We start from the raw sequence: 27284 nt of genomic DNA on the forward strand, positions 1-27284 counted from the left end.
CCCCCCCCCCCCTTTTCCTATGCCACTGCCCCCATCACCTAAGCACAAGACAATACACGTCAGAAATTGCACGCTGCTCTAGTTCTTTTTTTTTCTTTCGTCAATAAAAATATTTAACCCTACAAAAAAAATTATCGCCAGAACTTTTTTTTTTTCTTTCCTTTTTTGTTTGGGGAGGGGGGGGGTGGGGTGATGTGTTTGGGATTCTCTAAGTTTTGGAGTGGGTACAAGATACCCACCCCTTTCCCCTAACCCCTCCCCGCCCCTGCGACAAACACATACATTGATCGCCTGTGTCCGATCCCCGTGGCGTGAGTACCGTTTAATCTGAAGTGCACCACCCAATGCTAATTAATTTTGTTTTAATAGAAGCAAAAACATTTGCTTGAAATTATTATGATTCTGAAACAAGAACCACCAATATTTTTATAAACTCGTCGAGGCGCAAAGCCAGTGTCATTCACAACACAAAGTTGAGAACTTCTAAACCACTCTGTTCATAGCGCGACAAAATCGCACCACACGCAAAGTGCAGATAAATAAAATCCAACACACTCAACGGCTTCGTGCCAACGCCTTCGTACCCTAGTCTCCTAGAACCCCCGTACAGCGTCCGCGCCTCCGCACGCAATCCGCACTCACACTAGATAGAGTCTACTCACACACTTTGAGTGCGGATAAGAATCCAACACAATCTGCACTCGGAGTGCGGATAAGAATCCAAAATTATTCACACTCGCAGTGCGGATTAGAATCCACCACTATCCACACTCGGTGTGCGAATAGGGACAGCCACAAGCCAATCCCACACCTGCCAGGCGCTCTCGCTTGTACAGTGGAGACACATTTAGATCAAGGAGATCCAGCTTTGAATGTGAAGGCTTCCTACTTTAACTTTTAAATACTTGAGGTTCTGTTAAAGTTGAAGGGAGTCTCTTAAAGCATTTTTGGAACCATGTCCAAAACCCACTGCTGGGTACAATTTTAGTCTAAAAGGCTGGTCCACACTGTTGCTACCCGCTACGACTGAGTCTGACAAAACCAGTCTTCAAGCCTCTTGTGACAGCTTATGATCGTGCTGCGCAGCAGCAATTTTATTCGTAAGCAACTTAAAACCCTGTTTTGTTCAACTTGGTCATAGTCGGTTCCAACAGTGTGGACCAGCTTTAACACCTTAGGTGAATGTAATCAACAGTAGCTTCAGGATAAACATGCGCATTGTACTACCCCAAAGTATTTTGACCACATTTCCGGGGTTGATTCTTGATTTCTATCCCAGCACTACAGAACACGTCAGAAGGCTTGTTGATTGCTGTGCATGTGCCTATCAAGCGAGCTGTGCTATTTCTAGGTGGTGTTTAATTTGTTTTGAAGTTCCCGGGATCTTTTAAGGCACCGGTAGGTATCTAAGCTGCACATGCACACTGTTCTTAATACAATTACTTCATGAAGAAGTTAATTTTTCTTATTTGGTTGAGTTAAAGGGTGGTGTCGTCATGGTCTTTGCACTGTCGACGACAAGAGAAGCGTCATGTTGCACTTGTTCTTTTGTTGATCCGTGAAGCAAGTTCTGGTTTCTTTTTTGTTCCAGAATGTCAGTCTGAGTCTTATTCATGATGTTGCAGGATGTCTGTATGATGACGAAAAAACTGCAAGTGACTAGAAGCTGCCAATGAGCTGCCAGTTTGGATGGCAGCTGTCAACACGGCAAGGGCCTGCAGGCGCATCAGCCCTCCCCCCGTTCCTCTACTGCCATTGGAGACAGGATGCTTTGTAAAAGGTGAAACAGGGCCCTTGCATTGCTTCCACAACGCCCTGCTGGATTTATTTCACATTTTGATTTTCAAAACACACAACATTACAAACTGTAAAATACCAAACAAACGCCCACTCTAAATTGGAGATAATCATAGAGAGCTGTGGGTTGAGCACTTGGTAGGTACGATAGTTGGTAAGTGTTCATGGTCCCTTGCTTGGTCTGTGCACAGAATTACGAATAGCTGCATTTGCGGAGCTAGTTAATTATGCAAACACAAAAAAAAGCGTGACCTTTTTTTTTTTCTTTTTTTACAAAGAAGCATTACTCTTCTGAGTTAGAACAAAAGAGCAACCCATCTTTTCTTGTACACCACTTTCTGTGGCAATAAAAAGAAAGCTGGGGGGGGGGGAGGGAGGGGGGGGATCAGGCAGGTGCAAATGGCTCTGTGTTAGTGCACCACGTAGTTCTGAACTTCTTTTGGTCTCGGTTTGAGTTTGGGTTTTGGCATGTCAACCACGCAGTTGCTAGAGTGCATCTTTTTTGTACGACGATTGCAGTTGAGGGAGTTGAATTGGGATTGCCGAGCATGGCAGGCACATTCACATCTCTTTACTTTCGGGTTACCCTGCACTGCCCGAAGGCCTTATTGCGGGGGGGGGGGTGAGGGGAGGGGAGGTATGTAGTCAGTCGTGAAGGTAGAAGTACGCCCATGCATATGTACCAAAGAAAACAAGAAATGCAGGCACACAGGTGAACACATTCAAAAACAAAAGCAAGCCCAGAATAAGATAAAAGCCACATTGGTTGCTCACATTCTATAGTCGGTGACAGGTCAATAAGGAAGTGGAAGCTGCTCCCACCTTTTTCCACTATAGCAGACTGAACCCTGGAGAGGAGGCGCCCTCCTTTCCAGCGTTTGCTCTGCTAAAGGGGAAAGAGGTGGGAGGAGCTTTCACTTCATTCTTGACCTGTCACCGACTATAGATACCTGCCAACGTTCCATGTTTTTGGACGTAAGCCAACACTTTGACCAGTAGAATGAATTGGGCTGTTGTATATTGGGTGTATCAAGGAGTGGCCAGGCTCTTTGAATCGACTGCAAAATTCGGTTTCTTAACCTATCGCACTACGACTTTGTGCAGCGTTGCTCAGGGATGGTGCATTTTTTTTGTAAAATTTGCAAAGAGCGAACTTACCTGAGGAAAAGGTAAAGAAAGAAAAAGGCTTAGCTCCTATGGAAATGCGACGAAGCCAAAGGTCTTCAAACAATATGGCGCCGTTTCACTAGAGAGACAAAAGATGGCGCAAGGGGTCGCGACGCCAACTGCGCCAACGTACGAGCATACGGCGCCGAAAGCTGGCGTCTTTAGGAGACAATCTTTTCGACTCAAAAGTGGCACGAGCTTTTCTGATATCAGTTGCCAATGCATTATTTTATTATCCTTACTGATAAAACATATTGAATGGACACATAATCGATTAGAAAAGTGGTTTGTTGGGATATTTTGACTGTTTTTTTCGGAGTACCGATGTCATCTGCTTTGCAGTTCCTTGTTGTTACCGCGCCTGTTTTTGTTTCTGCGACTGTCGCCGCCTGCGGAATCCACTCTACTTTTGAGTTGAAAAGATTGTCTGCTAAAGACGCCAGCTTTCGGTGCCATATGCTCGTTCGTTGGCGCAGTTGGCATTGTGGCCGCTTGCGCCATCTCTTGTCTCCCGTGCGAAATGGTGTTGTATTGTTTGAAAGCCTTTGCCTTCGCCGGATTTCCATAGGAGCTAAGCCTTTTTCTTTCTTTACTCTTCCTCAGGTAAGTTTTCTCTTGCAAATTTTACAAAAAAGTGCACCATCTGTGGGCAACGTCATAGCGCGATAGGTTAAGAAACCGAATTTTCCGGTCAATTTAAAGAGCCTGGCCACTCCTTGATACACCCAGTAGTTACCACATATGTGTGCAGGTCACTCATGCAGTTGTTAATGACCATTGGTACCCAACTCAACCTCGTGCAGGGTGTCCATGAACTGGAAAAATGGTAATGTTGAGGAAGTTGGCGATTGCAAAAGCCTGAAGATTTCCACCCTAATCACCATCGATCAGGGATATTCAGCCTTCCTTTGTTTGAATGTCAGCAAAAGACACGTGTGGTGTGACACATAAACCTTCCTACTCAGGAACTCAGCCAGCTTGCCAATGTAAATCTCTGCTTGGAAACTATAGAGTCTTGGGAGAATCCAGAGATACAATTTCATCTCGAAATGTATGAAAAACACAAACTTCTGTACTCGAAATGAAGTGCTCCTGCTTATGGCAGTGCTGCTTAAGGCTGATTTGTGGAATGGTTTCATAGTGTGACAGTTTGTCTCTAGAGCTACCCATTTGCTCCTGAATGGACTTTCCATGGGATTTTTTTACAGGCTGTGAACATCATGGCTATTGAGGTAGTTTCTGCTGCGGGGAAGAGAATATCCCTCAGCTTGACAATCCACAGAAGCTTTAGCAGTCAGGATTTTGGATGTTGCGAGAGCAATGACGTTTGCCTTTAGCTCATATTTTTTGCCAGAAGTTGTACAGCCAACCGCCAGGGTTGTCTCATCCGACAGCAGGACATGCCGGCTACTGTGGCGTCATTTAATGCTGTCACTTAGAGACCACCTTTAATGAGTGGGTGGTATAGAATGCTAGGACGCAGAGGTGCATTCCAGACACCATGCTGTAGCATCTGCTCCTGGGATGTTCTGATTGGTTCTCATTGCAGTCATTACAATTTCCAGATTGTTTCTTTTCTTCAGTGGGAGCTCATGAAGGTGGCACTGTGCACAGAGGGACAGAGTGGCTGACAGTGAGCTGCCCAAGACAACCTGCTGGCTCTCATGACCATCTCCGAAAGCCTCTGGATGGGCTAATTGACAGGCGTGCCTGGACATTTATAAATGGTAAACACAATCTAGACTACCTTTGAATTACGCCTTGGTCTAACTGCTGTTGCCAGGATACCGTGTTTGGCTGCTAGAATTGAACTGGATATGCTAAGCGGCACACGTTGCCAAGTAGGGACATGCTGGGACGCTTATCCACAAACTGCACTTCCCAGTCCATGAGCCACCAAAGACCCAGCCAAAGAGATCCCGAGTCAAGTCAAAGTTTTCTGTTAATCTTGCTAGTAGCAGCGTCGTAGTCGTTAATTAAAATATCGGCGTTGCCCCGCTCATTGCGGCACACCGAGCAAAGCAGAGCGAAAGAACGGAGATAAAGACTACCAAAAGTGACGTCATTAGCAGGGTCCGACAACCCTTGCTTGCCAATAGGCTGACTTGGGGATGCCAACGATGATGTCACGAAGCTTTGGACAGGTTACATGTGGAAGAAGGGCTCAGTGCATGCCCTGCTATAATTGCTGCACATATTCAAAAGAAATGCAGTTTACGTTGACTTTTGCCCAAGTTTAGTGCGATTACTGAATTAACGAGCCAAAATGCTATGTAAGTCTGCTCCTAACTCAGATTTCTTACAAAATGCTTCAAGCTCCCTTTAATGCTAGTTTGACTTATTTGCACCAGCCTGTGCCAGTGCACAAACTAGAGCCTATACATTGCTGTACTATTTTACATTTAATGCACTGCCAAAGGAAAAGGTTCAGATACAATTAAGCCCAAGCAGCTAAACCATTAATTTGAATGTGACATACAGTAGACTTTCATTATTTCAAACTCCAGGAAGCCACGAATTTTGCATGAATTATCAAAAGCTCAAATTATCAGAAGTTCATCGAAATATGTTGCAAGATAAATTATGATTTTCTATATGGATGGCTACACATACAAAACAGATATTTCATGATTTCCTCTGCACAGGCCCATTAATCATAAGCAGGTATGCCATTCATGAAACATTGGTAAAATTTATGACACAAGTTTATTCGACCCTCAAAAATGTTGTTTATCAGGGACTGTTTAAACAGCACATGACACCTCAAAACAAAATTAAGTTTGTTCAACCAGAAAAAAAGTTGTCTATTAGGGACTGTTGTTAAGCAGGGACCCATGAGTAATGGAAACGGGCATTGTGCTGCAGTTTCTATAGCAACTTGCGTGAACACTGCGATATAAAGCCATGCCGCCACATCACAGCATCCTTGCAAATTGATATGGAAACTGCCGCGCGGCACCTGTTTTTGCCGCTCATGAGTCCTCTGCTTCAGAGACATATATAGAGATAGTTTAACCATTCATTTGGATGTATAGAAGGCAAATGAGGAGGCGCCTTTCGCTTAAGGTGGGCTGGGCGTGTTCCAGAGCATTTTCACAAATTCGTATGTGGCCAACGAGCAGCCGCGCATAATATCCTGGTAGTGGTTGTGAGAAACAAAATTAATGAGCTCGTCGGAGTAACTCTCGGTGACTGGGGTGCAGTGATGTTTTGATCGTGGTCATGCAAAATCACGGTGGAAGATATAGAAAATATAAAAAACGTGCGCAACCAGCTGAATGATTGACGTAATCCGTACACCAGGCGTCGACGCGGTCAGACTCCATTTGAGCAAAGCAGAAATCAAGCGGAACATTAGTTTCCTACATCTACTTGCATAACCATAATCGAAACAGTGCTTGCACCATATTTTCAAGCATGGAGAGTTACTACAATTAACTCTTAGGCACTTATCAAAACCGTTTCTCGCTACCATAGCTAGGGGATTATTTTCAGCTTCTGGTTGGCCAAGAGAGATTGTCGAACCTTCTATCTGCGTCTGATGCAGGCCTTGGCTCTGCTTGCTCCTTTCATATACCAAGATCTAAATGTACGGCTCTGCTCTGCTTTAGCCCTGTAGAGTGTGCTTTTTACTGAGCACCAGTGCACCGCAGGAAAACAAAGCCTGTGAAAGCAAGCTTCACAGGTGCTGCTTCTCTGCAGTGCACCGGTGCTCGGAAAGAAGTGCGCTCAACGGGGCCGCGAAAACAAAAAGTATGAATTACACGAAAACGTCGTTCAAATTAAGCGGCTTATGAATACATTGAAAACGTAGCGGGACAGCCCAAGTTGTGAAATTTGTTTGACTTAACCAGAGGTATTAAATCTCAGAGTTTAAATTATCGCGAGCCTACTGTATACTCTAAAGAAGATATGGCTCACTTGATTGTGCTTAATATCACTGAATGGTTATGCAAATTTTAATTTGCTAGTTTTATTTCTCAAGCACTCGTTGTGTTGGGTATTCAAATCAATGGAAATTTTTACTTTGGTTCAATTTATGGGAGGTTTGTTTTATATATCATGTGCAGTAGAAAGGTGGGGAGCTGGGCTAGGTAGTAAACACGTTGCTTACTGATGTTAACCATGTATGTCATGTACAGCTTGTTGTGATTGTGTATTGATTTCGAATCCTCTTCTGCTCTTTATTTCAGGCTGCTCTTATATGCACCATGAAGATATCGAAGAGGTCTCCAATTGAAGGACAACTAAAAGCACAAGCATGGAGGGGCATCTAGATGGCGAGCGCAAGGACAACTGTAATGTAAAAGTTCTCCCAACTTAAAGCAAGGCATGCCTTCTTCCAATAAAGGCATTGTGGCAAAACTTCTTAATTGGTTTGTTTGTTCAGCTGTCATCTCTACGAACAGCTGATATCACACAAACAAAATCCTGGCAATGAGTAGTAGAGGTTGTGTGCTCTTTTTCTTGTTGAACTCTTGTTGTTTTGTGTAAGGATAAAAAATTATACAAGTTAGTATATTGAATGACAGAGCCTATGAACTCTCCATACCAGTCCATACCTCAAAAGTTTCATGTCACTTCGGCTTGCTTGAACATGGAAGCTGTTTGCACTAAATAACGGAGCACTAGACCTTTCTGTCTTGAAGCCCATAGCTACGAGCCATCCGCACCAATCCTGCACCTCCGATACGTCAGGTGACACCCCTGGCAAAGGTATAGCCCTTCCAGGGGAGTCGCCTGATGTATCGGAGGTGCGGGTGGCTCGTAACTTTGGCCTTATCTAAGGCCGAAAGGTATAGTGCTTCATTATTTAGTGCCGACAGCTTTCATAATTCCTACGGATAGCCCTCCGTAGTGAGCTACAGACATTCCGTCATTTTACGAAATTATGTGCTTTGTTTTTACAGACTGTCCAATTTCTAGATTATGGGAAATGTTGCCGGCAATATAAAACCAGCGACTTTTACCAATAAAATGGGAAAACGGACAACTGTCTGTTAAGTGGAATATAGACGTTCCGTCATTTTACAAAATTATATGCCTTGTTTTTAACAGACTGTTCGGTTTCTAGATTACGGGAAACCATGCTGGCACTATGGAACCTGCAACTTTTACCCGTAAAATTGAGTGAAATTGTTTTGCAGTGCTCCCATACCCCTTGTCCAAGTCGAAGATGGTCAGACATCTCCGATTCCCACTAAAATGAAGCATCCGTTTCCATTGAAAATAAAGAGTTTCACATTTGATGTCGTAGTATGTCATTCGCATTCTTACGTATTTCAAGAAGACATTTAAATCCCAAAATGGTTCAACGATAACGGCCACAAAACATTTTGGAAGACGGCTGTAAAACGATTTCGAAAGACGGCCGAAAAACGGTTGACGACATCGGTCACAAAACGGTTGGCGATATCGGTCTCAAAACTTTCCCCGTGATCGGTTGAAGTTATTGGACTGATCTGGAGCCGGGGTGCAAATCATTATTGGACCGTTATTTCCTAAAACTTTGACCGATATTTGTCCGTTATTGGTCCAATATTTTTGTGCTGCCTGGGACGTTGGTACTTCTCGGCGAGGGTCGTCCCGGGGTGGCGTAATGGGCTTGTTCTTCCTGACGCTGAGGATACCGCGGCATGAGGGCGTCTCTTCGGGGTGGCGCTGGGGCTTGGCGGGGAGCTTGCGGCGGTCGTCGGGCAACGGCGGCGTAGCTCATCTTCGGCTCCTCTGGCGCCACTATGGTGACGGGAACCTCTGGTTGGAAGGCCCGATGCACTTCTTCGTGGACAACCTCGGCGATGGACAGGGTTGACGGACGACTTGTGGTTGGTAGCAAGCTTCGCAGTTCCTCCTGCACGACCTCCCGGATAATTTCGCGGATGTCCGGCGTATCAGGAGCGCTTTCGCCACTAAGCAGCGTGAATCAAGCGACGCCTGGATGTTGCTAATAGTGGGAAGCGCGCAATTAGAGGGCGGGCTCGATGTTAGTTGCCTCAATGACGAAGGCCTCGACGGTCACCGGCGGATTGCGGACGAGGCCTCCAAATATGTTGTCACTCGATCCTCGCTAGAGGAGTCGCAGCTTCTAGTCGTCTGTGGCTTGTGGGTCGGCACGGGAGCTCAGGTACAGGACATAATCCACGAAGCTTGTGACGCTTTCATTGAGGCCTTGGGCTCTTATCTGGAGAAGATTCTCTGTCCTTTCCCGTTGATGTTGGGTGGCAAAAGTCCGCTGCAGCTTGGCGACACAGGCTTCCCACGACGTGAACGAAGGCTCCTGGTTCTCAAACAAGTGCCCCGCTGTACCCTCCCTCGAAAAGTAGAGGTTATGCTGCACTGCTCCGCAGTTAATTCGTTGTAGCGCCACCCGCTCGTAATGTTGGATCGAGTCCTCGAAGTCTTCATGGACCTCGCCGTGGAAGAGACTCGGTCTTCGAGGAGCGACGGGCAGGTAGACGACGAAAGGGGCGACCGGATTCTGCTGGGACATCGTCGTCGTCTGGATCTTCGACTTCTCGGGTAAAGGTCTACCCTCAGGGAGCTGACCTTGGGTGCGGCGGCTGGCTCGGGTTTCGGGCTTGTCAACGGGGACCAGCTCTCCGGGACTTCAAAGATATCGCGGACGACAGATCTTCTTAGGGGTACGTTCTACTGGCATAGAATGCGGTAGACAGCACCACCACCAAAATTTAACAAATGACAATAGATGAGGCGGCTAAAACTGAAACAAACTAAGTGTTTGATGGGGCGAACTTCTGCCTGTAATAAAAAGAAAACAAGACATGACAACAGAGCGTCGCGGGCGTCGATGGCGGCTGAACAGCAGGATGAAACGCTGGGGTGAGACTGACTTCGGCTTGCCACGCGGAGCACGTTTTGTAGGTGCGTGGGTCTCTGGAACATTTGGCCTAGAACGTTCGGCGCGTAGAGCATTCGTAACTCGGTCAGACAAGAAAATTCTCAAATTTCCGAGAATGCCAAGTAGAAAGAATACATAAAAGAACATTCCGAAGCCTGGAATCAAACCCAGATTTTTCGCGCGACAGCCCAGCGCGGTAACCATTCGGCCAAGTAGGCGCTCGCTCAGCGACGTACGTGGCAATATTTCTGCAAACGGCCAAAATGCGTCCTGGAATACAAATGCAGAGCCTATTGACATCAACACTTATCCCCTGATGTGCTAGGGACTCTCTCAGCGCTGCCAACCCCTTCAGCCCATCAAACCCCTCAACCCTTCAAACCGCTTCCCTTCGAACTACTTCAGCCTTTCAGACACCGGCAGCCCTTGAACGCTTTAGTTGTCAAAATGACTTTGAACCATAGACCAAAAATACAGTTTAAAATGTTGCCGGAAACAATTTCTCGCATTAAGGTTTACATACATGTTGTAACTTAAAAAGACGATACGAGCCATTTTAACTTAAACCCGGGCGCAAGCACCTGTAGACAAAATCGATCAGACCAACAGGGACTTCAGAATTTTTTATGCAAAATATATCGTTCGATAGAAGCACAGTGGCGGTGGGTGAATTCCTCAGATGTACTGCAGTTCAATAAATAAAACCGAGCAGGAGTAACGGACGCACACACGCACACTTTCAGTAGCATGTTTATCAAAAACAACGAATGCGCAACCAACATCCGCCGCTCTTGAGAAATCTGGGCAGAGTTTTGGTGTCGCCCCATGGTGGCGTCTTGGTTGCGTCTCCGGTGTTTTTTTTCGATCCCTGGATGCTCCTAAACAGAACAGACGAAGAGGCGCAAAAAACAGGGCGCTGAGACCTTCTTGATCCTCACACCAAGCTGCTCCTGAAAATATGCCCCACGGATGGGATGGGAAGCCGATACTGAGCGTCCGCTGGTTTTTGCGCATTTAGTTTGCACTCGTTCCCAGAGAAAACACAGCCCGACCAGCTTCTCACGAAGGCAGTTTTATTTTCTTCAAACAGAAAAAGGTCCAGCTCCCATCTTCCCTAAGCACCGTCTCTTCCTCGTGAGCGAGACCTTGGCGTCGTTGGGCGCAAGAAAAACGCCATTTCTCTCTTTCGCTCTCTAGTCCAGCCGGTGAAACACATACACAGACCACAGACACAATAATAAGAAACAGGGGAACGTCTGTGGGCGCCCGGTACAAAATGTCAATCGGCTTCCCCGACAGATATATCCTTAACAATCACGTGATCCCTCTCACAGACCCGTGAAAACGACTTTGATGGGTGCTTTGGGTTACGGAACAGATTGGAAGTCGCCCCACAGGCCTCTAAAAAGCTATTACGGGACTTTTAAACCATTTAGGAATTCTCAAACAGTATGTCAGGCCTCTTGAAAAACTTTTGAGTAACATACCAAACTCTTCAAACATTTTGTTTAAAGGGTACAAAATAATGCAATATAAAACCTGGCGTGCCCGAAGACTGATGTTTAATATAGGGTATATACATATGAAACAATATTTTTCAGAATTGCTGTAGAGACGGATGAGTGCGGTTGGCAAAAGATGTCAATGGTAGCACTTATGTTCCTCTCCTTGTGTCAGTTTGTGAGCCTCCCGTTACCTCGGCCTCTTCACATAGATACGTTTTAAAAGTCTGACAACAGCGACAAGAACTTGATATGGCTTAGTAGTCTGGGCACCGGACGGCACCTTAAAGTATGCTCCAGGTTTGTTTACGTCGCCACATCGCTAGGTTCGTGATTTAGTGATTAGTTCGTGTGTGAACGGCAATGGCCGTTTTTTTACTTACGCGCTCGGAGTAAAAACAAGCAATTGAATGCTCTCAACAATTCATTAATGTAAGACTGGATTAGTTCTTTTATCCATATTGAAAATCCGTCTAGTGAAAATCCACCAGGATTTCTGAAGTATCCATCAAAACAAGTTTGATGTGTTTGAGAGTTCGTCAAAGCTTTCTAAGGGACCTGACGTACCCTTTAAGAATTCCTAAGGGGTCTTAGAGACTCGTCATAGTTACGGGTTGAAGCTGAGCAAGTTGGCCCATAACTTGCGAAATTACCAGCTGAATATAAAATGACAGAAACACACACAAATAATTATACATCCACACCGCTGGACTAGAAACCATCTAATAACGCCACTTCATTCTTCTCTCTTAGCTATCGGAATAAAAGTGCATTTTCTCTGTTTTATTCTTCATTCTCTTTTTCAAAGTTCCGCTCTTGTGGACGCTCGCAAGTATACGGAATACTATCTCCTGGGGTGGCACTAACACACAATGGGGGAGGCACTACAATGGGGGAGGAACTACAATGGGGAAGGCACTAACACACTGGTCCCCCTTTTCCTCGATGGCTAGGGCATCGAGCAGTTCACGGTCAATCTAATATCGATGTCTGCCCCGATGGCTAAGTCGGACATTCTTGATTCCCATTGGCATGCACGGCAATCTGCTGCGGTGTTTTCCTGTCTTGACCAAATTTTTTAAAGAGGCTGCTTGCTCCCTAGTTCAGTCATTTATACATACGCTGGTCTGGCTGATGTGGTATTTTTCACATGCCAAGGGAATGTCATAAGCTACCTCTTCTTGGCATTGGGTGGGTTGTTGTATGTGTTGTGTCACATTTTTCTCTGCTTATACTTTCATCTCTGTTGACTTTGCCACACTTTCAATATGCCTTGTTTGGGGCGGGCAGAACAAAGAACACAAACCTCTTACCAGCCTGCGATTTTTTTAACCTATGAGTAATACCATGAAAATATGTCTCTGCCACTATAAGTTTTCCGCTCTTGTTTTTTTTTATGCTGTCGGTTCATTCTGGCCCTTGCCTAATTTGTTGTGTGGATGTAGATGTATAATTACAGAGGTGTGTTTTTATTCTATATATTCAGCGGGTAATTTCACAAACCCGTTACCTCTTTTTGAGAGGCCTGCGGGTATGTCCCAATAATTTCGGTGAAACTACATCACCCTTCAGAATGGTTGGAACGAGTCTTTGGTAGAGATGACATGACCCTTTACGATATCTCCTCCGGGAAAGCCGTTTGGTGATTCTGGAATCCAGCGCGGCCGGGCGGGAGACGTTCCAACGTCCCTTCACGTCATGACGCGGCCCCAGCTAAGGGGAAACGGGCCGTGCACGAAAAAAAAACGTTTTGGAAAGGAGGTCACTCCTCTCCACTTAAAGGTCGACGTACGCATCGCGCTTTTCACTCTTGACCACTTCCTCCTTTCCTATATCCTCTCCAATTATTACCACGCCCCATCTTGGCTCCCTTCGCAGCTTAGGAGAGGGGAGCACTAAAAGGATGTTTTCTGCAGAAAGCCAAATGTGTACGTCGGCCTTTAAGCTTTCCTAGTTTCCACATTTCCCCCCTCGCATTATCCTCTATCTTCGCCACGTCCTCTATCGCGAACGAGGGTGGGTGTGGGAAAAATGAAAATGGGACTTTGGGCTGTTTCTTTACAGAAAACCTGCTTTTTCTCAGTGTACGAGCGTTTCTTGTCTCTTCGTCTGTACAACTTCATAATCATTCAGCCAGTGAAAAAAACGCCGGAGACGCCGCCATGACGGCATAAGGAACTTCTCAAAGGTGGTTAATCTTGGTTGCGCGTTCATGGTTTTTGCTAAACGTGCTACTGACCGTGTGTATGAGTCTGTGTCGTGCATTCGAAGCGACGGCATCAGGGATTTATTATCAGCGGCCGATGTTAGTTGTGCGTTCGTGGTTTTCGCTAAATGTGCTACTGACAGTGTGTTTGTGTCTGTGTGATGCACCCGAAGTAACGGCATCAAGGAGGCCGCCGTGACGGCATCAGGGTTTCTCAAACGGCGGCGGATGTTAGTTGCGAGTTCGTGGTATTCGTAAACGTGCGACTGTCAGTGAGTATGTGTCCTTGCGGTGTACATGCTCGGTTTCATTAGTTAAACTACCGTACACCAGAGGAATTTACCCAGCAGCATTGTGAGTGCCTTGAAATATATTTTTTTTTTCTTGCGACCAAGAACTTGGTTTTCCCTATTCGATCTTATCACTTTTGACCGCCGCTGCTTGCGCACGGCTTCTTAGAAATGTTGGTTCTTGTTATATTTCTAAGTTACAAGATGCATCTAGAACTCAATGTCTGAGATAAATTTAAAGCCCATTTTAAGCTGCCTTTTTTGTGTACGATTCACAGTCATTTGGGTGTCTAAAGGGTGGAAGGACTGAAGGGATTTGAAGGGCCGAAGGAGCTTGAAGGGCTGAAGGTCTTTGAAATGCTAAGAGGGACACATAACACATCAGGAATAAATGGTGTACTTTCAGTACGGTAGTGTTCATTGTGTGTTTCGGTGATGCGCTCGAGGCCACAATTTAATGAAACATAAGATTGTTCGTGGCTACGCGATTTGAATGGCTTGTGGTTGCAACAACCTGTTATCATGCAGGCTATTTCCGATGAGTCCCGAGCTTATGTAACGGGAATTGCATAATTGTCAGTGATCGGGTGACTATGGGCTCAACGATTGCCATTGGCTGCAGTCGCCCGTTCACTGACTGACAAACATGCAAGGAGGTGGCAGACAGCACGCAAAGTAGGTTTCCTGTCCAGAAGCACTTTTGCAAAATAAGCGTCCCTTACTTTCGCTTTCCATGAACGGAGATACCACATCCTCTGAGTACACTGCTTATGTACAAGCAAAATCTGATTATATCGCGATTATTACTCTTTGCTTTTACGTGATAATGCCACTTTAAATTGTACCTAGCGGTCTTAACACTGTAACCTATAAGCTGTTCATATCTGCCAGACAAGCACGCAAGATTGTAGCTTTACTTGTCTTCGGCGTCTACACTCGCAACTCACCAAACAAATAAAGCCGTATTCAAAACATATAGCCGCACAATTTTCGTAGGTAACAATAGTAATCAACTATGTCGTTTATCCTCACTCTTAAATATATCCGCGTGAAACCGGCACTGTTACGTCTACCGCCGATCATGGCCCACTTTTAGTCCGGTCATCACGGCAAAAACAAACCAAATACTTTTTTTCGCAAATCCGAGCAACAAAGACATTTTCCTTCCGACTTTACGCAAAACTCGAGCGTATTCCAATTCAATATTGCAACATTGAAACGTCCGCAGATTTCCATGAGCGGCATGAGGAAAGCGGTATCCTTTAAAGAGTAACTGCAAAGAAAAAAAAGTTTTTTTTTTTTTTTTTAACAGCCTAATAGGGACAAGCATGTCACAAAACAAATGTTCCGCGAAAAAAATAATTTTGTTTATCAATATTTACGCCACAGGACGTAATTTCGTAGAGTCAGGACCTCTCCACATTCGAAACTCCCGCTCTTTCGACCCCCCAGGAAGAGGAGTACGCCCCGCCCCTCACTTTCCTTGCGCTGCGGAGTTGAACGACGCAGCGTCTCGACTTCTGGCAAGATCTGGCAACTACGCCAGGCCGCGGTAATATTTTGGTTTGACGCGATTTGTGAGCACATGTAGCGAGACGTGACCGGAGAAGTGCCCCTGTTATGTTCCCGAAGACGGAAAGTATCGTTCGTAATCGTCGTGCGCGCTTTGAAAGCGAAGGGAGTCACAGAATCCACGAGTGCGCAACCACAAGCCAAGGTTCACGACAGCGCTGCGTTGGTTTCGGCGATCTCGTTCTGTTTGGTGCAACACGGCGATGCGACAGAGCTGAAACGTTCGTGGTGTGTGTAATGCGGTGCTATGTGTGTTATGCGGGGTTGACGTACAACGGGTCTAGTCCCGTTGTCGTCAGCTGATCCAGTAAAACTGGCCCGGGAGGACGCAGCGAGCGTTTTTAAAAGTAAATCTTCCTTCGTTCTGCTTCAAAATGTGGAAGATTCCGGACGCATACCGTGAGTAAAAAGCTGCGGGCGTTTTCAAATAAATTACGTCGTTTTAATTGAACAATGGACTCCGAATTGTTGTCCTAAATCTGCCGTTTTTATGCTTCGTGTTGTTGGACTGCATTTGCACAGCGACGTCTTGCGCTCGTCGTGCGGTGTGAATAAATTTGGGCAAGATTTCGTACCTGTCTACAGGTGCATGAACTGAGACCACTTTTTACGTAGTGAACATGGTGCTTTTTTTATTTTGTGTGTCTAGTTGTGGACGTTAGGTGCGCCCGGTGCGAATCTCGATGGCCTTCGGAGCGATATGACGAGAACGTAACTGGACAGGTTTGTCGCTATGCGAATGCCCGATTGCCTCCAGCCAAATAGCATTCCTTTCAGGGCGACATGGCTGCTGGAAGGCTCACTGTCGGGATCACGCATCTGACATCTCCGAAAAGTCAGCATTTGCACGCGCAAACAAGGAAAACAAACACACACTAAAAAAAAGCACGCTAAGCAAGCGAAGAGGAAAACGAAAGAACCGCGCTATGAAAGCCAAAACCCCGCGTCGCTTCCTATCACTAACACCTACGACAGCTGCTAAACACACACTACTTCACTTCAAGAAGTCTCACTCAAGCACCTGGGTGAGCACGAAACACTGATCACTTCGGCGAAACGATTAGGCGAGACTAGGCGAGACAGGCGAGGGCAGAGACTTCGGCGGCCATGAAAGAATGGCGAAGCTTTTGTTTGTATGAATCCAAACGGAAGTGCCCGTCTTGTAAACCTTTTGTAAAGAATAATTACTCTCATCACATTGGTTATTCTTTAAACGTAAAAATATGCCGCTCAAAAGGAAATTGCAACATATAACAAAGGTTTAACAACCAAGATCTAAGCTGTCAATCAAACTCTTAGCCAATGAGAACCTATTGGGATTGACGTCACGTAATCACAACTTCGTGGCGCGCGATTTAAAAGGGACGAAATAGCCGCAAACTAAAATGAGTCTCACGCAATAAATATTGCTGTAAAAAATGTTTTTTTTTCGCGGAAAGATTGTTTTTTGACATGCTTGTCCCAATTGGGCTGTTTAAAAAAAAAAAACTTTTTTCTTTGCAGTTACCCTTCAATGTAGCGTCGCGGTCCACTTGTCTTTCCGTGCGACAGATGGTGCGCGTGTAAGTAAATGGCTAAATTCATAGGTAAAAAAGAATTTATCCATCGATTATCTTCTGTGAATTCTTTGTGCTTTTTAGCTGCTTCCAATGAAGTTACGTCACGCCTAGCAACCGACTAGAAACGCCGGACTCCGTGCAAGCGACCCGCGCCTGCCCATTATTACCGATACCTTACACTCTAAAAAAAAAGGGTGGTCATACGTGACTACCTTTGGGGTGGTAAAAAGTTGTCCCAAATATAACGACCCCTAGGGTAAAAATGACGACCCCACACGTAGTCAAAAAACAGGTAGTCAAATTTGACTACCCCCAAAAGCAACATGGCGGACGGTTAGCGAGGCTCGGATTCCCCGGTAAGGCCTAGCGAACAGCACGGCTTTTCGGCCGAGTTAGAGAATAGGGCGCATACGCCTATTCGACGTCTTCCAAGCGCCATCAGACACTCTAAACATCCGTCCTTAGACACCGGTACCGTACCAATTAGCCGGGAAGACGGCAGCGTGTTTGCCGGAATCGCCGTGATTGCACCCGACGGCATCTCGCTAGATTGACTGTATTTTTACCGCCGGCGGAGAACGCTGAAAAAAGAAATCGTAACGCGAGTAATGGGCACGCTGACTTTATTGAAGACAACGTATGCTTGTCGTTTGCGGCGATGAATCGCTGGGGACCTTCGTCGACACCGACGGGAGGCGTTTAACTCGCACCAACGCCCCGCTATCTTTCTTTTTCTTCTTGTTTTAGAGCGCAGCTCTTAGGGGCCCGTTTCCGGCTTGAGCGGCGTCGGCGTCGCCGTCGCCGTCGGCGTCGGCGTAACCGCGCAGTGCATTAGGGTAAATTTCCCCGCTAAATCTAGCGGAAAAATTTCCCCGCTAAATCTGGCGCAAAAATTTTCCCCGCTAGATTTAGCGGGAAAAATTCCTCGCTAAATGTAGCGGAAAAATTTCCCCGCTAAATCTAGCGGGAAAAATTCCCCGCTAAATCTAGCGGAAAATTTTCCGCGCTACATCTAGCGGAAAAAATTCCACGCTAAATCTAGCGGAAAAAATTCCGCGCTACATCTCGCGGAAAAAATTCCCCGCTAAATCTAGCGGAAAAAATTCCGCGCTACATCTAGCGGACAAATTTCCCCGCTAGATTTGGCGGAAAAAATTCCCCGCTGTCTAGCGGAAAAATTTTCCCGTTAAACCTACCGGAAAAATTTCCCCGCTAAATCTAGCGGAAAAAATTCCCCGCTAAATGTAGCGGAAAATTTTTCTGGGGGTCACGTGACCCCCCAGGGTCACATGACCCCCCCTCCCGAGGTCACGCGACCCCCCCCCCCACCCCGAGAACAGGTAACCCTCAGTACCCTTCCCCCCTCCTCCTCAAGAGCTGCGCTCCAATTCGGTGTTACAGGAAGTTGTAAACGGCTTTCATTTTAGAGCGCAGGTCTTAGGGGCCCGTTCCCGGCTTGAGCGGCGTCGGCGTAACCAAGGTCACCCCAAGGTCACGCGACCCCCAAAGTCATCCCAAGGTCACGTGGCCCCCAAGGTCACCCCAAGGTCACGTGAGCCCCGGAGGTCACGTGACCCCCCCCGGGGTCACGTGACCCCCCGAGGTAACGTGACCCCCGAGGTCATGTGACCCCCCCGAGGTCACGTGACCACCCTCCAGGGTCACGTGACCCCCCCCGCCGAGGTCACGTGACCTCCCCGATGACGTCATCGTCACTGATGACGTCACCGGCATCCGCATCGTCATCATCACTGATGACGTCATCAGTGATGACCTCACCGGCATCCGCATTGTCATCGTCATCATCACTGATGACGTCACCGGCATCGTCATCGTCATCATCACGGATTACGTCATCAGTGTCGTCACTGATGACGTCACCGACATCCGCATCGTCATCATCATCATCGCTGATGACGTCATCGGAGTCCGCAGCGTCATCGTCACTGATGACGTCATCAGTGACGTCAGTGATGAACTCACCGGCATCCGCATCGTCATCGTCATCATCACTGATGACGTTATCAGTGACGTCACTGATGACGTCACCGGCATCCGCATCGTCATCGTCATCATCACGGATGACGTCATCAGTGACGTCACTGATGACATCATCGGCATCGTCACGTGACCCCCAAGGTCACGTGTCCCCTCCCAGGTCACTTCACCCCCCAGTACCCTTCCCTCCTCCTCAAGAGCTGCGCTCTAATTCTGTGTTACAGGGAGTTGTAAACGGCTTTCCCTTTTTTTTTTCCTATCTCTTCTTGTTTGCGCCTACCTCAACCGACGTGGTTATCCATTGCTGCCTGCACTTCGCAGCTCTTCCACACAGAACAATAATTAAGGTGGCCGAGTGACACAATTATTACGATTTTTTTCAATCTGAGAGGCACGTAGGGAGCCCAGTCGCCCAGTGGACCGCAGAGCATGGACGGCTAGACCGTATGCCAGCTGTTTGTAATCAATAGCTACAGGACTGCACAACACTTCGCTTATTGAATCAGGCGGCAGCTTGCGCCACCTAGGAGGTGTAGTAGCCCTATTGAAAAAGGCCAATATGAAGTTGGCTTATTGGAAATATTGTATTCCAATGAAGATGATGGAAACCAATGAAAATGTATTGTTATCCGATTAACCCAATAAGCACGATGGGAATTCATATCGGAGCACAATATCCCGATATATATGCGGTTATTGCTATACAACAGGATATTGGAGCACAATATCCTGATATAACTTCCGGTTATTGGTATACAACACGATATCGGAGCACAATACCCCGATATAATACATGGTTATTGGAATAGAATACGACATCGCGTGCATATTGGTGACCGACATGGACATACTGTACGGCCACACGATATACAAATATCGGTCGTCGATCATGGGACCAAAGGAGAATGCAATATGATATCGCGCGCATAAATCTCAGAACGCGGATACCAAGTTACCAACATGAATTACGATGGCATATCCACACGGGAATACGCGAGAAATATATTGGGTGTGGATACACACATAGTATAAACGTTCTGCGTTGCGAACACATTAACATTGTTCGACAATGCAAGTATGTACAGCTGTTTGTACGGCACACAGTACACACAGCCTCGATCGCTTGAAACTAGACAACCACCACACCATTCAGAATAACTATAGCCGGAACACCCGCCGCGACCTACCTTTTAATGACAAAGCCCAATAACGACGTGCTCATTGGAGTGATTGTTTTCCAACAAATGTTTATTGCAGTTGTAATGCAACAAAAGTTGATCGCCAAACGATAAACCCAACGTACCGGGATACAATTCGATGTTGCAACACAACATCGCAATACAACAAGAAACCATCGGTGTTGAGTCACAACCACCAGACCGAATACGATATCAATACGAAGTTACCGACGGCGAGAAACACAACATCAAACACGATATGTTCGAAGTTACCGGTGTTGGGACCGAAATCGAACACGATACGTGGAAATGTCGGTTCGCACGATAAAATAATGAGGGTGAATAGGTTTGACAGGTCACGTGCATGTAGTTGCTTCTTACGCGCACATTTATCGATATTGACCCACCTTTCTGAGTAATCCTACGTGGTACACAAAATCCACGACGACATGCGAGCAGATTTCACCCACCACTTTTCGTCGCCTGTTTCGCGAGATTCACACACTGTACAAAAAACGACGTGAAAAATACGTGCATTTGCTCCATCAAACGATACGTTACAGCCTCGTTTTTCGAGAAGATAGTTTCCATCGCCAACCCGCGCGCGCGCGCGCAAGCTCGCGCCGCTCGCGCTTTGGAAGCAGTTTGAACTTCGAACTGTTCGAACTTCGAAGGGAGCGAGCCCGGCGAGCCCGCGATGCCCGCGAGTCGGCGTGCTGCCGAGCCAGCAGAGCTGGCAGAGCTGGCAGAGCGGCCGAGAGAGCTGAGAGAGCCGAGAAGCCGAGCATGCGCAGTGCGCAGCGGGCGGGCGTCGGTTGCGCGACCCGGCGACCCGGCTGACCCGGCGACCCGGCCAGCCGGCGCCGTCGCGCTGCCGGCGGGATTGGCGTTCGTCGCACTCTGTGCTCGTGGGCATCGAGCGAAACCTACACACTTTCAATTGCTTCGAAAGGTACGTATACACGACTTTATTACTTGCAGCATTGAGTGCTTTGGTGTACGCGGATCAAAGTAAACACCGAAGGACAGAAAGGAGACGTGAAGTTTTTGAATCGCGGCCTTTTTGAACGCATGTGTCCCCTGTTGAAAACCTCTAGCTGTGCTCTGTTGCAGGCGTCATTTCGACGGCGTGTGCTCCAATGTAACGTCAGTCACTGTTCACACTCGGCTAGCTTTGCCAGTTTGTTATCTCATGTGCAAAATAGACGTAGAAACCAGCGCCGCGTGTCTTTCGGATACTCAGCCTCCAGCCCCCTTCCTTCCGGCGTGCTTTCTGCCACGACCGTTCGGCGCATTCGATTCGCGGGCGCGTCAGGCTCGTTCGAAGCTGGTTCGAAGAGGCGTTGTTTGAAGCTCACGAGTCGCCGAAGTGTTACCGGAGCTTCTCTTTAGGAAAGTCGCAATCGACGCTCGGCGGCTCGGCTCTGAGTTCGTACTTTTCTCCTTCCGGGTAGACCATGAGTGCCAATGAACGAATTTGAAAAACGCTAGCGAGTGACTTTGTGACGCCGCCCAACTGTGCTTCTATCAACGGCGCAAAGCAAATAATGTACAGAAAAAAAAACGAAAAAAAACGCGTTTTTTATATTTTGTTGGTTATGTTTCACCTCAACGCAAAGTGAATCGCGGCTGAACGTCGGTTGACTCATTACTGTGCCTAGATTGTAACGGAACCTTTTTGGTGTGATCTTATTCTGATATCGTTATATCTCGCCTTTTCATCTTGGCTGCACATTTCTAAACGACATTCTACACATTGCACTCCTTGTCGACATGTCGCTGGTGCTTGAGACTAATTGGAAGTCACTGTTTGCTCACTCCTTGGTGCACAAATTTTTTGTTCAACATCGGTTATCTGAAGGAGGCTCCATGAGACCCTGGAATTTGTTTAGAGGTACCTCTACATACTGTATTAGAGTGCTGTTTTGTGTGTTGTAGGTTCGTACAAAACCAAATTGCACTTTGTAATATACCTTATGACTGTATACACTGTAAAAAAAAATCCCGTCAAATTACGGAAATTGCCAGTTATTTTTTGATGCCGGTACAATTTCCGTTGTCTTGCATAACGGTCACAGCATTAACTAGGTATTACGTGCATGACAGTAATGAGGCCCTACGGTTTTTTCCCGTAACTTGACCCGTAGAAGCATGGCAGAAAACCGTAACTCTCATGTACCGTGATCCACAGATACGGGAATTGTTCCGGCATCGAAAATTAGCTGGCGTGTTGTCCGTAACTTGCGACGGCAAAAAACCGTAACAGTTAATGACTGAGCTGCTCGTGATGTGCAACGACTGAAATCGTTCCGGCATCGAAAATTAGCTGGCGTGTTGTCCGTAACTTGCAGCGGCAAAAAACCGGCCGTAATTCTCAATCACCGAGCTGTACGTGATGTGCGAAAACAGGAATCGTTCCTGCATACAAAATTAGCAGGTGTGTTGTCCACGCCTTGCAGCGTCGGCCACAGCCTGTTGAACTGCTAGCTGCAGTGACTTAACAAAATGGATGTCTAAGTGAACAATAAATATAGCATTTTACTGCTTATTTATTGTTCACTGAGAAATCAGTTTTGTTAAATCACTGTAGCTAACATTTTAACAGGCTCTGGCCATTGCTGCAATGTGCGGACAACACGCCAGCTAATTTTCAATGTCGGAACGATTCCCGTCGTTACTCATGATGTGCAGCTCAGTGATTGAGAGTTACAGCTTTCTGCCGCTGCAAGTTACAGACAACACGTAAACCAATTTTTGACGCGGGAATAATTCAATTTAAATATCTAATGCCCAGGGAATGTGACAAGGCTGCAGGACCAAGTTCTTTCAGGAGTCAATGCCAGCTGCGCATCCCAGAGATTAACAGCTGCTTAAACACTGTGTTAGAAATTTCGAGGAAGTGCACACAAGATACAGTATTAAGTAAAACATGTTCATACCTTTATTCTTAAGAAATAATCAGTGGGCCATGTCCAGCTTTCCTGTGAAAGGCTATCTCTAATTTTCTGAGCAATCAAGTCCATAGGAAGAATTACAGAACCTGGAAAACAAAACAAAAAATGTGGAATGTGGTTAGGTTATAAACAGAATGTGATGACAGAATAAACCTCCCAATTTCCGCAAACTATGAGTTACATGTAAGGGCATTCAAGGAGCCTCGGCTGAACTCTGGCGGGCACTAAACAGTGAAACCAACTTGTGACTTGTGATATGAAACCATTTTACAAGGGAAGTTAGGCAAATTCCTTAAGACAGAATTTCCGCATCCAATAAGTTACTTCAAGTTTGTTGTCACGAGTTAATTTCAGAAGTTACTGCCAGCTGTGCTTCCAGACATAATTAAACACCGTGTTAGTGGGGTTGTGCGAATATTCGGAATTTCGAACTGTAGTTTCAAATAATACACTGTGCTGCTAACAGCACAGAAGAACTGTGCTGTTAGTGTTTTTCGAAGTGTTGGTTGCGACGGGCTAGTCTCGTTGAGTGCGCTTCTTACCGAGCACCGTTGCACTGCGGAGAAGCAATACCTGCGGAAGCAAGCTCCGCGGGTGTTGCTTCTCCGCAGTGCAACGGTGCTCGGTAAGAACCGCACTCAACAGGATAACCCACCACGATAAACACTTGGGAAAGTAGAAATATCGCAATTGCGTGCTTGGAAGAAAAGCATACATTGAACGCGGGGTGGTGCACGTGTGCCGGCTGTATTTAAAAATAAATGGAAACTTTGTGAATGTGCATATCTACTTTGTAGTAAAAGTTTCAAAATTAAACTGACTGTTATGCAAGAGTATACTATGTTAGGCAGAGATGCCCTTACAACCTGCGTTCCTGATGCGCGATTCATTCTTTTAGAGCACAGCTCTTAGGCGCCCGTTTCCGGCTTGAGCGGCGTCGCCGTAATCGCGTTTTGCATTATGGGAAGCTTCCCATAATGACGTCACGAAGGTTACCCTTGTGAGGGTTACGAGGGTTAGGGTCACGAGGGTTATCCTCACGAGGGTCACAAGCGTTACCCTCACAAGGGTTGCGAGAATTAGTTACCCTCGAAAGGGTTACCCTCACGAGGGTCACGAGGGCTACTCTCACGAGGCTCACCCTCACAAGGGTCATGAGGGTTATGAGAGTTACCCTCACGAGGGTCACCCCCCTGAAGTCCCGTGACCTGCCCCCACGAGGTCGCGCAACCTCAGGGGGTCACCTATCCCTCAGTACCCTTCCCTCCTCCTCCTCAAGAGCTGCGCTCTTATCCGGAATTACAGGGAGTCGTAAACGGCTTTCATTTTTTAACTCAAATTAACGAAAGATTATTTTTTAGAGCAAGATTTGTAAATTCACTCAATTGGGCATCTCTATAGGATTCATTTTATGTCAAATCCATTGTTTACTTGCCATTCCAAGACATCAGAACTTCTGAAGTCACAGTTCATAAATATAGATAGATTAAACTTAGCTTATAAACAAACAAGTGGAACAACGTTCACAAGTTTAGCTGGGTTTTCGTCCAAGGATTATGCAGTGATAGTAAAAAGCATGGAAAAACTATTCAATATTCAAATCGAAAATATACGGCCAATACCTCTATTCGCTTTTAACTCAAAATCATCTATTCGCACAAGACTACGTGTTAGTAAGAAATTTCAAGCAAGTGCACGTAAGATGCAGTATGAAGTGAAACATGTTCATACCTTTATTCTTGAAAAATAATTAGTGGGCCACGTCCAGCTTTCATTTGGAAGGCAATCTAACTTCCAGAGCAATCAAGTCCACATGGAGAACTGCAGAACCTGGAAAACAAAAACAAAAAATGTGGAATGTTTTAGGTTATGAACAGAATGCGATGACACAATAAACCTCCCAATTTCAGCAAACTACGAGGTACATCTAAGCGCATTGCAGGAGCCTCATCTTAACTCTGGCGAGCACTACAGTGAAACCAACTTGTAACTTATGATCCGAAACCATTTCAACAAGGGAGGTTAGAAAAATTTCTTTGAAGACAGAATTTCCACATCCAATAAGTTACTTCAAGTTTGTTGTCACGAGTTAATTTCAGAAGTTACTGCCAACTGTGCCTTCCAGAGATAATTAAACACCGTGTTAGTAAGAAATTTCAAGCAAGTGCACATAAGATGCAGTACAAAGTAAAACATGTTTATACCTCTATTCTTAAAATAATTAGTGGGCTTGCTTTCCAGCTTTCACATGGAAAGCAATCTCTAACTTCCTGAACAATCAAGTTCATAGGGAGAACTACAGAACCTGGAAAACAAAACAAAAAAATGTGCTATGTGATTAGGTTCTGAACAGAATGTGATGACAGAACGAACCTCCCATTTGCTGCAAACTATGAGTTACACATAAGCAGAGCTTGAAGTCTCCCTTAGGTTGAGGGGGGTCCCTAAAAGAAGGGAGGAGGGCGGGAGGGGGCGTTCTGACGAAATGTATTAGATGCACATAAAATAAGACCGACTGCTGACTCTGTCCCCACCGTACCTGCAACCTTAAAAATGCTAATCCCCAAATGTCACATTCCTGAAAATAAGCTATTTTATTGCAAGATATGATTTTGATTTCACTAATGCTGGGGCCGTGGAGGAGGGTCCCAGACCATCCGTTAAATCAGTGGGGGACCCCCTGAGACGACCCAGACTTTAAGCGCTGCTCATAAGTGCAGTGCATTAACCTCAGCTTAATTCTGGCAGACGTTAGACAGTGAAACCAACTTGTGACTTATGCTACGAAACCATTTTAGCAAGGGAAGTTTGAAAAATGCCTTCGAAGATAAAGTTGCCGCATTCACAGAGTTTCTTCAAGCCTGCTGTCGCAAGTTAATTTCAGATGTTACTGCCAAGTGCACGTCCCAGAGATAAACAGGTGCTTGAAAACCATGTTAGTAAGAAATTTTGAGGAAGTGCACACAAGATGCAGTAGGAAGTAAAACACGTGCATACCTTCATTCTTGAAAATTAATTCATGGGTCATGTCCAGCTTTCATGTGGAAGGCAATCTTCATAACTTCCAGAGCAATCAAGTCCATATGAACAACTACAGAACCTGGAAAAAAAAATGTGGAATGAGGTTAGGGTCTGAATAGAATGTGATGACAAACTAAACCTCCCGATATCTGCAATCTATGAGCTCCACGTAAGTGCACTGCAGGTGCCAGTGTGATTTAAGAAAGTGCACCTCCCAGAGATAAACAGGTGCTTGAACACCGTGTTAGAAATTTCGAGGAAGTGCACACAAGATGCAGCAGGGAATAAAACACGTGCATACCTTTATTCTTGAGAATTAATTGGTGGGTCACGTCCAGCCTTCATGTGGAAGGCAATCATCATAACTTCCAGAGCAATCCAGTCCATATGAACAACTACAGAACCTGGAAAACAAAAACAAAAAACAAAAAAATGCGGGATGTGGTTAGGTTTTGAATAGAATGCGATGACAAACTAAACCTCCCAATATCTGCAAACTATGAGTTACACGTAAGTGCACTGCAGGTGCAAGTGTGATTTAAGAAAGCTGTAAACCCCAAATGAAACTACTTGAAAGGGGCATGGACACAGAAATTAGGCAAGTTAGAGTATTTGTTACATGACAACACCTATTTGACCTACACGAAACATTTCAGAATATTTAAAACTCCAATAATTACAAAATTATTTTTTTTAATGTCATCATTTTTATCTGGGGACCAGGATACCTTGACACAACTCCTGCTGTGGCAACGGCAGCTCGTCGATAAACCACGTGACTCTGATTGAGACGTTAAACAATCTCTCTTTCGTTGTTCTCCACCCGCGTTCGCCACGCCATGCCTGTCCGTTACTCAGGCTCTGTACCTCTTTCTTCTTCTTCCGTCTCCCTTAATAAGTGACGTTGAATTCGAAGGAGCAAGCTGCGCCAGATATTCCAACTTCCCAGAACTTGGGAGGGAAAAGTGGGACAAAGGAGCTTAGTTGAGGCGAGGGACGCCTGGGCGCCTTCTGATCCATGCCTGAAAGTGCATACAAGAGATCTACGAGTGGCACCACCCCGCAGCTTGGGGCTGACTAGAGACACTAAAGGGACAAGGCAGATGTCGTCACCAAGGCCTGGCTCGTTGGGTAGGTGGACCCGAGGGTCCCGCAACTAATTAGAATTTTTTGTGCGAAAC

General features: G+C 46.0%; 1 long non-coding RNA gene across 2 annotated transcripts; it reads left to right on the forward strand.

Annotated features, from left to right (window-relative positions):
• The first annotated feature begins 1663 nt into the window (after positions 1 to 1663).
• On the forward strand, positions 1664 to 7185 carry LOC115328107. Of its 2 annotated transcripts, none has more exons than XR_005797825.2 (3): positions 1664 to 1780; positions 4530 to 4691; positions 7158 to 7185. It is a non-coding gene; the product is annotated as an uncharacterized LOC115328107 (long non-coding RNA). The 2 variants fall into 2 exon arrangements; XR_003919900.4 differs by having other exon boundaries at positions 4548 to 4691.
• Positions 7186 to 27284: the final 20099 nt, after the last annotated feature.

This window comes from Ixodes scapularis, unplaced genomic scaffold (genome assembly GCF_016920785.2).
Source record: "Ixodes scapularis isolate PalLabHiFi unplaced genomic scaffold, ASM1692078v2 PGA_scaffold2__306_contigs__length_199485367, whole genome shotgun sequence".
NCBI lineage: Eukaryota > Metazoa > Arthropoda > Arachnida > Ixodida > Ixodidae > Ixodes > Ixodes scapularis.